The sequence below is a fragment of the Platichthys flesus genome, chromosome 2 (genome assembly GCF_949316205.1).
Source record: "Platichthys flesus chromosome 2, fPlaFle2.1, whole genome shotgun sequence".
Lineage (NCBI taxonomy): Eukaryota > Metazoa > Chordata > Actinopteri > Pleuronectiformes > Pleuronectidae > Platichthys > Platichthys flesus.
Window position 1 is genome coordinate 12,943,373 of NC_084946.1, and position 17,431 is coordinate 12,960,803.

A 17,431-nucleotide genomic window follows, 5' to 3' on the forward strand; every position below is an offset into this window, starting at 1 on the left:
TGAGTGATTTATTTTTGCTTCCCACTAGTGGTCATACTGGCTTCTACCTCTGCCTATCACCACCAGTCATCACACGTCACAACCACAGACGTTGGTTAACCTTGATAACACTGAAAACACGAGCATGAACAGCTTGAAATTCAGACAGCATAAAACATATTAGTGGTTTAGTAGTAGTACACATTAATAGACAAAATGTTAAGTTAAAGTACCACAGTCATTTTTCTACTTAAGTGGTAATGCAAAAATGTAGTGGAGAAGAAAGTACCAAGGTTTGCTGAAATATGTAGTGGGTTAAAGAGAAAAGTACCCAAAAATAAATAGGGTAAACGTAGTTCCACTGCATATTATTGCCTCTGATCTTCAAAGCAATGGAAATCAGTTCAATATAAAACAGGCAGAAATGTGATTTGGGAATTTAAGGATCAAAAACAATACATGGACTCACTGTGTAAAGAGGGAAATATATCTGATATAAAATAAATACTTGTTGCAGGACTACTGATTGCATTGTATTACACCTAAATCAAATTATAATAGTAATTTCGCTTGTCAGGGACAGTACATAACCACACTATGTAATGTCCCCATAGATAACCAAGAGGGTAATTTTCCTCTATGGTCCCTGAATAGGTGTAAAGTTGACAGCCTAAAATCAATAAAAGGTTACATATTTAAAATAGTTATAATGATGGCGATAGTATCAATTAAGTAATTAACCCTTATATAGAGATATAAAGACAATGTAAACCAGCTTTGCAAAACTAATATGAGCCAAAATAGATAAGAGAAGATAAAGATAGACATAAGTAGAGCAAAATACTACTACTAAATAAACTAAATTACAACGAATCCAAATTTGAAATTAACTCATTTATAATATATTTCAAATTTGTTTATATTGTACATACTACCAAATTATTTTTACTTCTATTTGTTTTCTATATTTAATTTATATTGTACTGAAGGCTTCAGGCTTATTTTGGCTTCATCACTGACCTACTTACGAGTTTGTTATGCACCAAACAACAAAGCAAATTCCTTGTAAGTTGAAAACTTTAGCAATAAATCGGAGTTGGTGTGTTACGTATAAATAAACCTGGAGCCACAACATGTAAAATGACTAAAAGTGGTAGCAGACTGGGGGAAACAGTAAAGTTAAACGTCCCCTTCGGTCCCTACTCGTCTATTTTGGATGAAGTCGCGTCATCGCCCTGAAATACCCGAGTGTGACGAGCAAGTGCGAAGACTACATTTCCCAGAGGCCCGCGTGCGCTCTGCCATTGGCGGCGGCACAGGTGACTGCAGACGCTCCGGGTCGTGACAACATCTCGACGGGCGAAACGAAAACAAATTAGCTCCGGAGCCTCCAGCGGCTGCTCTCGCTGTGGCAGCGGCTTGTGGACGTACCGAAAAAACTTCTAAACTCCCGAGTTTGGGTTTCCCGTTGAGGTTCTGGTCAGGGTTTGATTCCCTGCGCCCGGCTGGTGCCAGGGGCTGCACACGGGAGCGGACACGCACTTTTCCTGAACCCGACTCTCGCCTTCGTACCGTCTGACCTTCAGAGCGGGTAAGTGATAGTTTACCTCCGACTCTCAAACTCCGCTTCCGCTCGAACACCCGACACCTCCGGGGGGAAAGCGAGGATCCAACCGAAGTGCGTATCGTTCACTCTACAGACGACAGCTCAGGGATTTCACCATTTAAAATGAGCTGGAGACCAATTATTATTCGTCCTCAAAAATAAAGTGAAGCCATCCCTGTGCTCTGCTGTTCAGTCAACGTGGTTGATTTATATATTTCCTGTGTGCATTTTAAATGTAGTTTATTCTGTATCCTTCAGCTTCACATAGAAGCATCACAAATCCACACAGCACTATTTCTCTATTACAACTTTTCCTTGTGATAACTTCACTGTGAATCCATGTAAAACCATTATAAAACAACAATAAGATCAAGTATACACAGATGTGGGTTTATATTTATTTTTAATGATAATATTTCATGAATATAATTGTGTATATATTGTATATATTATTTATTTATACAGATATAAATGAAACGGTCTTGGGTGGAAATGTGACATGATGATAAATAATTTATTATCTTAAAGTGAAAATAGTTAATTTACTTTATTTAATACTATACCTTTCACTTGCAATAGCACCTAAAGAAGAACATTTTAAAATTCAATTAGTTAACGTTTCAAAAACTTTTCCCATGGTTGCGTTCAGATACAATTTTAGCTCAGTTTTATATTACTTTCTACAGTATTGCAGGGTACATAAACAATCAGGATTCTGAAATGGAATAACATAAAAGTATGAAAATTACTCTCTCTGTAATTCTGCTGCTGGACTTTTTATCGAGGACACCGGTGCTACTTTAGGACCAGCTGAGTTGGACCATAATGCACCACTTTCATGTCTCTGCCTAGAGCTGCCCTCCTCTTGCCATTTATAAGCTGTAGCTGGGCCAGTATCAGTAACAACACCTCAACCCCGGGGGCAGGCAGCTATGTATAAGTTGCGACAGTAAACTGTTCAGATTGTAATGCTCGGCTGCTTGTTCAAATTCTTTCCTTGGCGGTGCTGTGTATTGCCAACACAAAAAGAAGGGAGGCACTTCTCACCATTTATTCCCCCTGTGGCCCTCTTGCTGCAGAACGGGTGTATTTATAAACATATACATTATATTTAGTATGTGTTCATGTTGAGTGGAGGTGTGCGGTTTGTTTTGCCTGTTGCTTTCCAGTAATTTCAGTAAGTCATTATGTCAGTCCACTAATAACCTATGAAATATATCTGGGATTAAGATGTAATTTTAGAAGCAGGCGCGTGTTTGACTGAAAGGTAAAGTGAGATTTTGGTCGTACTAGGTTACTTTTCTTGATTGTTGTATATTTGAAGATTTACAGTTTTATTAGAGGGGTGCTGATGAAGATGACGGCAGTAACCCTCAACACTCAACCTTGTGGACTGAACTTTTTAGCTTGTGCGCTCATAAAGGTGTAATTTAACCCCCCCAACCGCCAGTCGGCTCGCAGGCCTCTTGGCTGACCTACATGTCTCCTCAGAGTATGTGTGCCACCTTACATCACAGCAAGTGTTGACATTGGACACCATCCCCTGACCCCGCTGCCTGGTCCCTGCAATCCACTACATCATTCTACGAAGAACACAATGAGGTTCAAAGTTCAGGGCAGAGAGGTCTCATTAGGTCAAGTAGAAACTTCGTGTTCCATCCATATCTTGTTTATTTTAATTTTATTCCTAATGAATTTAAAATAAATGTCCCTTTACACGTTAACATGAGCACTAATATGGTGATGACAGTGATGTATAAGGAAACACTACGGTGACAAACTTATCTGAGTTACGAGAAAAAGAAAGTCCTCTGAGATTCTAATAATCCATGAATATATTATTATTAATGACAGATCATGGGTGGTTGACTTTAAGGAACTGCTGTAATGGGGAACAACAACAAAACGATATTGAAACAAAAGTCTTATGACTGGATAGGAAGACATGTTTTTATAGATATGTTTGAAACACATACTCATACACATAGATCATACACATAGGTCTGCTCTTCAGCAGCACTGGTGCGCAGTGTTTGCGCAAATGTCACAATAATGCGGTGCAATATCAAAGAAATCATAGAAGCGGACTTTAGATGTATTTGAAGTCTGTTACACTAGATATTGTCAAATAATATAATATAATATCAACCTTTATTGATAAGGCTAGATGTGTACATAATAACGAGGTGTGAAGTGCTGCTGGCGCCCATCATACAGAGGGTTGAGTCATGGGTTCGGTTTCCAACCCATCCCTTAGCTGCCTGTCCTGTCCCCCATTCTCTCTCCCCATTTCTCACGTACTATCATTTCATAAAGGTGAAATTCCCGAAAATATTTCTTTAAAAACAATAATAATAACTAGTTGTTCGAGTGTAGCTGTTAGACTTTTACATTTTACCTGCACAGCTCTCCCACCCTGTGTCATTGCCAGAACAAGTGCTGAAGTGAAATAGAGAATGGGACAGATGCACATGCATAAGTCAGTGGGGTAACAGAGTGCACACAGTTTCAAAGATCAGGGGTCAGTAAACACACTGAGCTGTGAGGTCACTGTCAGTAAGATCAAAGGTCACTAGCCAGTATTTGGAGCAACATTGAGGCCTGACATTGAGGCGCTCTCTCCCCAACAGCACAGCTGCAACCTGCTCGCATGGCTAACAAAGGAAAAAAGAGTTTAGTTTCAAGCACTATAACCTGCAGAAGAGGTGACCCCTGTGACTGTGAAGTGTTTTAATTAAGACCTTACTAAAGCCAAACATGACTGCCAACTTTTAGACAGCTCTGGGTTCGGATGTAAATGTCCCATTCATTTTCTCTGTTAACATTTCACAAAATCTCTCGACCAACTACGAGATAAATGTCAACCATAAAATATTAGATAGATTGATGGCAAAGGAGTTATTACATAAATATTGTAAGTGTGAAGGAACTACACATTCCATAAACAATTGCGAATGATCCCTTCCAGTCTGCTTCTTCTTAAATGGAACCTCGTTGTAGTGACTTTCACCCTCATGAACTTCATGAAACAGAGAGGATTGTGGGTAGTGAGGTACCTATCCTTGACATTGTGGTTATAACAAGTTTTTCTTAAACACAGTTGATATCATACAAGCCCTACAATAATATGGCTGATAATCAAAATCTCTATTTGGAAACACGCAGTTGTATTACCTTCATACTGGCTATATCAGAGCAGTTCTCTCCCCTGGTTTGTGTTCCATCAGTGTGTGTTTGTTTTTGAATATGTGACACTTTACCTCCTGATCACCATGTCACGTATGTCCACACATTAGCTCACCATTGTGTCCTGTGTGCTGTGTATATGGAAAAGTGTGTGTGTGGGTTATATTTTCAGGCTCATTGGGCTCATGTCCACTAGTAAGTGTTGGCAATAAGGTTAATTTTCCTCAGGTAAACACAATCAGCCACACACACAAACACACACACACACACACACACACACACACACACACACACACACTCACACACACTGATACAGGCATACTGGCAAAGGGTCAATGGATGTACTCTAGTGTGAAAGAGCATTGGGTGTGTGTAAACACAGCTTCCTCCACTTGCCATATGGACAGATCTCCCATGACCCGGACAGGTTCGTGATTAGATCAGGAAAAGCTGTATGAGGAACTGTTTCAGTGGTGTCCCTCAAAAATAACAAAAATATGGGAAAGAAAAACCAAAACACAAGTTTGTCTCTTGACAGTTGGACTTTTTCGAGAAATGCACAGAAATTACAGCAAGGCATGTGCTCTGTGACAACGTGACCCATGATCTATTAGAGGTGAGTGTGGGTGGGACATTATGGGGCATGTGCTGAATGTGTGACTCTACTTCCTCATCTCATCTCCACTCTACTGTTTCATATCCCCTTTTGACTGACAGATGGTAGTGATGGTCTAACACAGTCTGTCTTTTCCCCCGTACGAACATCTGCATCTGTGAAGTACACAATGCAGCTGCCCTGCTGTGTATGTTAGGACAGTTTGCTTGTTAGTCTGAACTGCAGGTGGTCATTATCTGTATCATCTGCTTGTATCGCTGTCAAATTCTCAATAAATGTCATGGAGTTGCACTTTTGCATGTTTAGACCTTCATCATACAAGGGGTATTCTCCACCTTGTCCTCGGCTCTAAAATCAAACAAGTACCATAATGACTCCCTCCCAGAAACCCTGGATGTGTTGACACATCCATTCCAACTCATGTCATCTCGGGTATATAGACTCTACAAAGGGATTGTATCACCTACTCCTAAAACGGAACTTATCTGCTTTAGATTGTGATCAGCCATCTCTCTAGCTATAACATTTAGAAATATTGACACCATGGAAGTGACTATTCTTAACAAATCAAGCATGTCAGAACACTATTGAACAAACAACACGCATACATTACATTTTAAAGAGGAAGAAGAAATGTTAAAGGGGAATTGTAGCATCTTTAATCTGAGCCATTTGTTTATAAATGTGGATGTGTTAATTTATGGTACTAACAAAAACATTTGAAACCGCTCCGGTAGATGGTCTCGGCAGGCAGCTGAAACACGGCGGCAGAGGCTACAATAAGAATAAGAAATAAGAACAATAAGAATCATCTGCAGGACAAATTCAAAAATTACCATTAATTTACCTTCCTGCATGTATAAACAAGGCCCAGGCCGAAAAATACTAGAAATCCCCTTTAATTTTTGCATGTTGATAATCGGCATCAATGTGCGCACACTGATGTACTACAGATGTGAAAGTCTCAAACAGTCAACAACAATAATAAACATCATTATATCAATAGTGAAATCTGTGTGATATCTCTGCACAGCTGAAGAGCTAATATAATTTGAAACTGCTTTAAACCTCAGCAGTTTATTAATAGTTGAATAGATAATGTTATCATCCCCTTGTTAGCAATAGTCAGTCGTGGCAGAATCAATTGTAGAGAAACAATTAGTGATACACTCACTGTATAAGGTTGTGTCTGTGTGTCTCTATAGAGACACAGCATTTCTTTGTCTGAAAAGCTTAATCAAAAACTGTCCCCATATTTGGTCAGAGGACAAGCAATGGATTCTGATCTGGAGTGTACGCTCATACACACACACAGAATCACACACACACACACACACACTCAGAGAAAAAGTGACAGGAAGTACCTTTTTCGGCTGATTTAATTGATTATCACAGTTATGACCCCGAACTGAACTCTTTCCGGGTTTTTCATTGTTCCTGTCCTCTCTAACCTCATCCACTCTCTCTCTGTAGTTCTCTTATCTTCTCAAGTCTGAAGAGGTCAAAGGCTCCCGAATTCTTCATACTTAGTGTTGATTTAGTTTTCAACTCGTCTACACATTGAGAATGAAAGTTGGAGACAAAGGGAGATTGCAGGATAAGGCGAGGGGAATGGAAAGTTTTGTAAAGGATCAGGTTTTGGGGTGTGATTGCTGCAGTGAAATAAATGTTGTGTGTGTGTTTAAATGTGTGTGTACGCATGTGCCTTATCTCCCAACTCATCTCCCAAATGCCTTTCATTCCATCTCTCCGTACATGGTGACTCTCACCCATGCAAAATGAAAATGCTGTGTGGCTGGTTGGCTGATTACCTCTCTCTCTCTCTCTCTCTCTCTCTCTCTCTCTCTCTCTCTCTCTCTCTCTCTCTCGCACACATACAGCACACTGCTGTTGTCTGTTCAGTATTAATTACATATCATTTAAATACTCTAGATCAGTGGTTCCCAAACTTTTTACAGTCTCGTACCCCTTCAGAAATTCAATTTCCAGCTACATACCCCCCCCCCCCCCCCCCCGACGCACATATACAGAATATAACACTTGAAACTTTGACATTTACAGGGATTTCAGGACTCGGATGGAAGTTTAGATCAAACTGAATTTATCTATCGATTGTCAGTTATCAATCAGTTGTTAACCATGATTGTCAGTTCCTAATCGATTGTCGGGAGAATTAACGATCGATTTTTGATTAATCGTTAATATTTTATATTAAAATGCACTATTTATAGGCTCTGTTAAAATGCAGTGAAAATATAGATCTTATTACAAGGTGAGCAACTCTTGTGGCAGTTAAACTGGAACCACTTACTGGTTACACTTGAAAATATGCGCTGCTGTTCTTTTAAGCCCCGATGAGAGTGCAGCTAGCCGCTGTGAGCCAGCTGGATTTTACGGTTCTCGACCTCTCAGTCCGGTGGTTGTCACCCCTCACCCAGAGCTGGTTCTGTCTGGGTCTGAAGGGGCTAGCTTTGGAGCTAGACCTCCTACTTGAAGAGAGCAGTGAGTGAACTCCTCAGGCGCTCATGGAGACGTATAGCTTTGCAGTGTTGGCAGTGAACGCAACAGAATTACGTCTATGACAAAATGTCATCTAGGAAATTCTTAAGGATCAATTAATCGATTGTCGATTAATTATGCCCATCCCTCGTTTTTACTAACAGTCACTAACCTACCTGTAACTTTTATTGGCAGTGTAATTATTTAGCTGAATATGGGTATACATGAGTATTTTTGGCAATGCGACTTGGCTATTTAGACTATTTAATAATGCATGATTATTTATAGCTCAGTTTGAAAATGTAATGGGCTTTTTCACTTTGAAAACGCAAATAAAATGTTCTCCCCATGTACCCCCTGAACCACTTTGCGTACCCCTGGGGGTACATGTACCCCAGTTTGGGAACCGAGGCTCTAGATCAATGTGTATTTTATGGTTTGCATATCAATGATCATTTATTTGTGCAAAGTTAAGTGGAGACAATAGGAATTGTATTCCTATTCCTATACAATACGAATTGTATAGCTGGTGATATACATCATTGAACCACAGTAAGATGCTTTATACTCACTTACTCACAACTTTAGGTCACGTCAGGTGGTCTTATGATGTAATGCTTAAACAAGGAAGTGAATCTTAGTAGCACAGCAGCACGCTGACAATGTGGGCCATGTTCAACAGGGAAGACGAGCTTTGGGCCTAGGTCAGAGTAGACCCCTGTGGAACAAGGCAACTCCTTCAGAGCAGTTACAATTGTTAGTTCTTGAAATCCAATCAAAAAGAGGCAGCATAATGTGCAAAGGCTGTCACTCAAGCAATACAGGGGCACTGGCAATGAGTGAAATGGGAGAGCCTAGAAAAAGAAGATCTGCTGGATTCCTGTGGGGAATGGAAGCAAGCAGGATTTACTTCCTTCTTAGAGCAACCTATGTCGTCCTCCCCTCAACCAAAATACTACAGCATTGGCTGAACGAAGGCCCTTGCTGCCAACCATGCCCAACTCTAGCTACCTTCAGGCACATCCTCACTGGTTATAGAATAAGTCTCTCCCTAGGTAGGTATACGTGGAGACACAACCAGGTAATCAAATGCCTTAAAGCAACAATTAAAACAGAGAGAGGCTTACACTCCCATCACATATTGTCACTTCCACCTTAAGACCTGACCTGATACTCTGGTCCACTACCCTGCGTGTTGTCTACTTCTTAGAATTGACAGCCTACCCTGGGAAGATGATGTTGATTCAGCGAATAAGGAGAAAAGGCTACCGTGAATCACTATTCGTAGCCCAGGATTGTTTGAGTTTAAAAAACTTAATTTCAACACATACAATTCATAACAAACATTTAAGTTGATGTAGAGTATAGTGTGATGCACAGTATGTTTATAATATTGGTATAAGCATCAGATATAGGATATATATATACACACGAAACTTAATGTGAAATCCATGCTGCAATGGTTGAATAAAAGGCATATTGCAGCCTTATAAAAAACTTGTTTGGAGTATTGTCATTACCATTGGAGATATAGCTTAGGGATAGCATAGCATGGTCAAACTTCACACCAACATATCAACAGAGTTGTTTGACACTTTCAATGGTGTGTGTGTGTGTGTGTGTGTGTGTGTGTGTGTGTGTGTGTGTGTGTGTGTGTGTGTGTGTGTGTGTGTGTGTGTGTGTGTGTGTGTGTGTGTGTGTGTGTGTGTGTGTGTGTGTGTGTGTGTGTGTGTGTGTGTGTGTGTGTGTGTGTGTGTGTGTGTGTGTGTGTGTGTGTGTGTGTGTGTGTGTGTGTGTGTGTGTGTGTGTGTGTGTCCTCCTCCATAGGCCATTGTCAAAGGGGCACAAGTCTGTCTTGGTCAATGATTTCCCCTCCTACATCTATGCCTTATGATTGGCCAAACTCGACAGGAACGCAGCTTTTGTCGACCAATAAGCAGAGGGTCTGGAGGGGTCCTGCCCTTGGACCAAAATAACCCAGTAAATACACTGCAGGCACTATGAGAAGTAGAGCTGGCCCACTAGTGAATGCTTTGTGTACAAACAAGGGATGCTTGTCAGCCGGGTACTGCTGATCCCTGCCGGCCACTGTTCTCCTCTGTAGTGATAAGCACTACACTGAGAGGCACGTCGATACCAATGTTTATGTTTCTCTGTTCACGGATACAGGATGGAGCGGTTGTAAAAACAGGGATGAGACAGTGTTATTAGCACAGCATTACTCCACTTCCCCGTACTTAATACACCTCATAGCCCAGATTATCCATCCCTCGAGCTGCCGTACAGAATGGACAATTAACGTGTGGCCCATGCAGTATGTTTGTGTGGATGTGTGAGGCAGATGCAGTTTGATTTGCCGATTAACTTTAAAGTTGGCCACTCTGTTTTCCAGTTTAATGAGTTCAACAAGGAGGAATGACATCAGTTTTTAGGCTCATAAACAGTCAAGATCAGAGCTGTGTCATCTCCTCAGGAGGCATGACAGACAATAGGGAAATATATCTGATTACTAAATTTAAACTTGAAAACAGTGTGGTCCTCTGAAACCTGTGTCATATTGATTTTAGAAAATAAACATCCTCCTTACTAGAATGTTCTGAATTAAAAACATTTGAGATATTGTGCAAGATCTCACCACTAGGAGGCTCTCTTTAAAAGGCTTGTCAGCCCTCCTCCTACCCTCTGTTGTTTCTTTGCTACTACTCTTTCTTGTAAACAAATCTGTGGAAGTGTTTCTTGTAAGCAAATCTCTGGAGCCGTTTCTCGTAAACAAACCTGACAGCAGTACGTCAGAGGAATTCTTGTCATAATCTGAACTCGCCAGAGTGATTTGCTCACTGAAATACACTTGAATACTTGAAATAACAATTAAAGTTACAAAACTTTGTGTCATACCTTCGTTTTGAAAACATCTGCTTTCATAGTGTTTCTTGTGTTATAACAATTCCACAATTGTGAAATAAACCTCATATGTGTCTCTTCTTAGTGACAGCTTTTAATTCCTACCCACAACAATAAAATGAAGTGGACTTACAATAAATTATTATTTTAAAATAATTAAGTTTACTATAACTAACCCTGGATGGACACAGATTATGTTATGTGTTATTTACCTTTTGCCTCGAAACTGTGCGATTTACGTACGCTTTTTCATGCATGTGGGAGTGCAATTAAAGAAGTAAATATGCTGATTCACTGCTCCATGGTCCAGAAAAACAAAATGAGCGTTTGAGTGTGTTCATGCACACACATCTATAGTTGCTGTGTGTGAACGCTGTGCAAACTGCTTTAAGACGGAGGCTGGACTAAAGGTGGAGCTCCACATAAGGCAGAAGGAGAAGGAGAAGGAGAAGGAGAGGAGTTTGCTGGACACAAGGCTCTCCTTGTTGTTGGCCCAGACTACAGGATTCAGGCTAATTTAAGGGAAGAGGAGGAGGCGGAGGAGGAATCGGAAGCTGAGCTGGTAGTTTATTGAGTAAGGAAGGTGACTAATCGTGAATGTCACTCAGCGTACTGTAACTCAGGCTGGTGGAGGGAGGAGTGGCTGGACAACCACTGAACCGGCATATGTATGCAGTAGTTGGTCCAGCCCAGCCAGTAAACAGCTGTCTGTCTCTGTCAGAGAGAGTGTGCGTCAACACGTGGAGGAGCAGTAATCTCTTGGATACACTATGATGTCTTTGGGATAGTTGGAGAGTTGCGGGTAAGAAGAAGTTCATACATGCTGTGTGTCAGTATCAGTGTGTCACACTGCCTGGCTGTTGGACACTTGTCAGGCTGAGCTCCATACCTGCTGATTCACAACTTAACTAGACACGAAACTGAAAATGTCTGATTGATACATGCTATTGAGAATACAGGACGAGAATAAGAGTTGAGTAACATTTTAATTACAGAACTTGGATATTTTTCATGACTGCCTTGTTTATTGATGTGTTATTAGTTGGCAGAAAAGTGGAGGCACGGAGATTGGTATTGATTGTGTGGTTGTGTGGTGGGGCGAAAATGAAAGTCATGATATTAAATATATACAACCGTTTGTTTTTAAGCCAAAAGGAAACAACCTAAAAACAGAAATTTTACATTAAACAAAATTTTTTGTATTTTATGTTAAATGGCTGTCGGTAAAGAAACAAACAATCCTTTATGCCTAAAGCATGTTTCAGTCCCAGAGACTGTGGTATGACAAACAGCTTTCGGTCTTTCCCTGGGCTGCATGCAGAGGAAGTTGCTTCACCCCTGACAAAAGGAGTTGTGAAAATCGATGGAAGGAAAGGGGAAGTGGTGCTGGTGGTGTTGTTATTGATGATGCTGGTCTATTGTCTTTCCTGAATATCTCATTGTGTCGAGATTATCATGTCTTCCTTTTGAGCTGTAAAGCAGTGACCGGTAGAAAGCAGGGCTGAGTCTGCAAATTCACTTTGACCAAGGGTCTCTCTTGGTCAGCTATAATTAGACTGTGTTTAGAAGGTGAGAGGCATTGTGATTCATGCATTATGTCGATGACTTGTGGTGATTCATGCAGACGACCTTCAGGAAGCTCGGTTACTGAGCAGAAACGCTTTCTGGGGCAATGACAAGTTTGTGTCTAAACTTTAACCTTGATAAATTGATAAGAAAAGTTATTTATTTTTATAATATCGCAAATTTCACAAAGCAAGTCACATTGTGCTTCAGAAAAGTACAGTTAAAATTAAACAATAAAAAAAAGCGTTGCTTGGAATATTTTACTTGTGTGCACACCTCAATTAATGAGAAAATGCTAAAAATCTTTAAACGTTTGAGAAATGGAGGTGTTAAAACAGGGAGAGGCAGTGATCTAGTGGTAGAAACTTGGACTATGGGCAGAAAAGGTCTCTGGTTCGTCTCTGGTTCGACTCCACGGAGAGACAACAAAAGACGAACCTAGATTGATCTGTCCAAAAATCCCTTCCCTGTCTAGTGCCCCTGGGCAAGGCACCTTACTCCCCCAACATCTGCTCCCCGGGCGCTGTACATGGCTGCTCACTGCTCTGTGTGTTCTGCACCAGATGGGTTAAATGCAGAGGATAAATTTACCTTCCATTGCATGAGTGTGTTGTGCATGTCTGTGCATGTGTTTGGTATAAATAAACAAATCTTAAAATCTTACAACAGAATACAGGAGCAGGAGCACCAAAACATCCTGTCATGATGACGAAGTATCAGCTGCAAAAGAGCTGCAATAGTTTAATGTTTGATTTTAACAACTGAAAAATGTGTGAGATTAACCTTGAAACATTTGAGAACACCCTCTCTCAACGCATCTTACATGGTCTGATGATTCCCTTTCTTCTGCCTTGGAAATTCATCTCTTATCAATGTTCTTTAGTGTGTGTCATGCACCTGCTGCTTCCTCCTACTGAACACTCCACTGCTCCTCTGTTGCTTTGCCACAGCGACCACAGTAGCTCATGTTTTATGTTGCACTATTCATTTGTCACTTATTGCAGTTTTACATTTTACAACCAATCATATGTATTCTTTGTGTCTGTCTTTTTTTCTTTCTTTCTTTTGCCAAGTCTCTTCATCCATCTCTGTTCCGTGACCTCTACGTGCAGATTACCATCCACTGTCTCCAGAGGCCAGACATGTAGTCAGAAGCGTAAAGCAGAGCCCATTTGTCTTTCTGAACCCTTTTCCTCTCAAACAGGTAATTTTACATGCCTGTGTGTGCACCAATCCGTCTTAATATGCTGTTCCTTTCTAGGTTCCTTAAGTGACCTCATCTACTGTATGTTCTAACAAATGTTCTGGTGTCTGTTTTTATTAGCACAAATATGAGGTGGTCACAGCAAGGGCTTTATATCTAAAGCAGAAATTGACCCAATAGAAATCCAGTCCCAGGTGTTTGAACATGGTCTGACTGTCCGTTCGTCTGTCTGTCTGCATATGCAAGGAGAAGGGTGCAGTTCACTAAGGGATACTTGTGTGAGTGAGAGACCGAGAACAAAGAGGAGGGGTTAAGGACCCTATACTTGCCATGCCAGCCCTGACACAGAATCCAACCGACCTTCCTAATTGAGTGATTGTGGCGTTGGTTGAGGAATATTAATACTTCAGGTCTGTTTACATGCTCTGCAAGAGTCTACTCATTAGCCAACAGTGGCTGTATAGCAGTAAAGCACATGCAAACATTCCCTTTTATATGCATGGCTCACCTCTACTCTCACCAACCCACAAACACACATGCACAGAAACAAAAAAACTAAACCCACCATTGCTCAGGGGATCTGGGTGTTCCTGAAAAGGAGAACAGAGAGCAGGGGGGGTTATTTTAGTCATGAGAGTAGACGGACAGCTTAATCCGGAAAGAGTGTGAAAGCTTCTGTGCAGTGACGAAAAGGTTGCTGAAGTGCCCAGTTCACTGTCACATTAAGACCTGTCTGATATCAGCAGGTAGTAAATTGTCTTTCAGCATAATTAATCAGCTGTAGTATGAGTGTATGTGTGTGTACGAGCATGTACACGTTTGACTGTTGGTCATTTAGGCCTGGGCACAGGTGCCATGGCTCCACGCTGCCCCCAAGTGTGTGTGTTTGTGTGTGTATGTTTGTGTCTCACCTGTATGTTCATGTAGGAAATCCTGCACACCAACTTTAATGAGCAGTATTTTTAATTATATTTTGTAAACTTCTGTGGATTATGTGCATTTCGTTGGCATGTAGGTTCGTGACTAATCTGTGGCACAATCCAGAGTCGACCTCTGGCCCGGGCTTCCTCCGCTCTGCGTACTCCCACTGGCCGTCAGTATTTGAAGTGAGGGAGCTGTGACATCACAGTGTGGACACACAATGGCAACTGTGTGCTCCCACTGCGTCACAGATGCCCGCTTACCCCAGTGGATGCTAGGAAGGCCCATGTGGGAGATCATGCTGCCTGGTAGCAGTGTGTCACCATATGATATGAGGAAGTGATGTCCTGCCATTGTGAATGCAATTGATGTAGCATATATGTGTGTGTGTGTGTGTGTGTGTGTGTGTATATTATGTGTCATGGCTTAAGTCACTGCAAGAGGCTATATGATACGTGTTATGTTAACATTGTAGCCACCACATATAGTGTCATAATGAGCAGTGTCACTTTACAGAGTTGGGGGATTCATACAAGCATTTGAAATTAAATTTGGCCAATAAATTACATGTAATCTTTATTTGAATATATTCTTTACCTTAACTGATTAATTGGGAACGTCTGTATCCATACATGAAGCTGGACTGTAACAATGCCACATTAAGTGGAAATGTACCACTCTTTTGCACATTTCCATTTCTATGTGAAGCTCTTGTGTCTCCAGCCTGATATATTGTCCTAAACACTTTGTGTCAGGGAGTTTTGTGTTGTGTTGGAATGGTAATCTGTGTAGCATGTTATCATTAGTCTATTTGACATGGATAACTGGGGGCTGCAAAATTTCAGATACCAGACATTGGCATTGATCCTAAAAAAGTTGTTATTAAACCCTAATGACAAAGAGTAGTTTAACAGTTTAACTAAAAAATATAACGATTTTGAATAAAAAGAAAACACAAATTCAACCAAATATATAGAACTTAAATTTACTTTATCTTTATTTAATTCTTTATAATTTCTTAATTTCTTTATGTAAAACATAAACATCCAATTTTAATAAATCCAAAACAACATTTGAGTCTTTATGCCAGTAAATTTACGCAGATACCGACATATCAGTGAAAGGCTCAATTTGCCAATATCAATAAATCAATCTGGGTCTAAATTGGGTTTCTACTATCAAATTAAATTGATCTAAACTCTTGTTCAATTGATCCATTGATATCTTGCTGTAATTAATATAGAAATGTGTACATCAGGAATGTTAAATTAGCATTGTAAACATGTTATGGCTTTGGCTTTAGCATGTAAAGCTACAAGAATTGCTTAGACCTGGGCAGTCAAACTTAATTTTTCCAAAATGTCTGTGCAGCCTAGTAGTCTATCCTAAGATCCTTGAAGCACAGATCACCCGTCCTTCTCTGGCTGGCATTCCTACCTTGCCAATTGAGTTTGCAGATGTAAACACCCCATTTGTCAGAATCTATGAATAATCTATGAAACTACAGAAGTTGCTGCACCAGCTTCAGTAGTTCTGATTGTCAGAAACACTGTTGTGTCTCAGCCCTTCCTTGAGGCCATGCACGCTTTGGGCCACGTTTGAATTGGGTTGTGTTTCGATGTGTATCTCTGCATGGGTGTGTGTTTTTCATGTGGGCCATCCAATGGGCACAAAGCGGGCAGTGTGTGCCCCCTCGGCTGCTGAAATGTACACTTTGGACAACAGGCGGCTTCAGTCCTTCTCAATAGGAGCTGCCCTTCTTATTGTACCTCACACACAATGAGCTTTTCTCTCTCTCTGTCTCACTGTGTCGTTCTCTCTTTATGACCATATACAGACAGTGTTTCCGATGAGAGACTGGAGGAATCTGATTCTGACTGATCTCTCTGTCACTGCTTTGCTGTGTCTCATCTCACAACAAATCAGCGGAGATATTACAATAGAGTAGAAACTGCAGACTCTTTAGAAAGATGGATGACACGTCTCCGCTTCCTACCCTGGTGGACAAAAATGAAGCTAAAATATTCTGGATACCGGCACTGTCATCTTTCACTTTCGACATTATTTTGAGTCAGAGTCTGCATAGAAGACATTGTGGTGTGGAGCCGTGTAATTGAGGTCCTGCTGATACACCTGCTCGACCTGTCACGAGTCAGGAATCTTACCTTTCACCCTGTTTTTATTGCATCAAATACCTAATTAAATTGAAACTTACTGGACACATGGGCACTTGAACATAAATCAGTGGGATATGAACAACCTAAAATGACAGGAACCAACTTTGGGAAAAATATGTTTTCTTTGGCTAATATTCCATCCGCTAACAGGTGGGATTTGTGACCTATACTGTAGCCAGCAACCAGGGGATGATAAAGATGGTTTGGCTACACTTTTTGGAAGCGGTCATGTTGTCCATCTTTACGTGATTGAAACGTGGCTCACCCGTTTTTGGATGCAGAACAGCTAAGTCATGCAGGGGATAAACACATAAGTCATTGCAGAAGGGGAACTGAGTCCCGGGAGTCCCCACTGTGTGTGTCTGTGTGCGTGTCTGTATGCATGTTGGTAGCTCTGTACACTAGAGCGAAAAGAGGAGGTGGTTTATGGGGGAGACAATGTTCCCCATGGTTTTTCTGCTCACATGATCACGCAAGAACAACAAGACCACATGACTCCCTCATGACCTCTCCACCATCGAGGAAATCTTCCTAAATTTGACACTTTTTGGAGGATAAGGATTGGGAGCGAGTGATTGGTACATCCTACGACCCACTTCCCCTATTTTTACCATAAGGGTAGATATAACACCATTTACCAGAAGATGCAAATTTTAGCCTGTTTTGGTCTGAAGTCATTCATGTTCAGTTTTGTGGTCATTTAGAACTGAATTACATCATGTATAACTGGTAGTTATAGTGGTTTAAGCATGAACAGTGGATTTTGATTTCTGGAT

At 40.8% G+C, this 17,431-nt stretch overlaps 1 protein-coding gene across 2 annotated transcripts in view; it reads left to right on the forward strand.

Moving 5' to 3' along the window:
* Window positions 1–1,307: 1,307 nt before the first annotated feature.
* The window catches only part of tfeb (transcription factor EB), a 29,535-nt gene continuing 13,411 nt past the window's right edge, over window positions 1,308–17,431 (forward strand). For both annotated transcript variants that reach the window (XM_062398460.1, XM_062398467.1), the window contains exons 1-2: window positions 1,308–1,570; window positions 13,427–13,557. The gene's annotated coding sequence lies outside the window, so the exon portion shown is untranslated. The remainder of the gene's footprint in view (window positions 1,571–13,426; window positions 13,558–17,431) is intronic.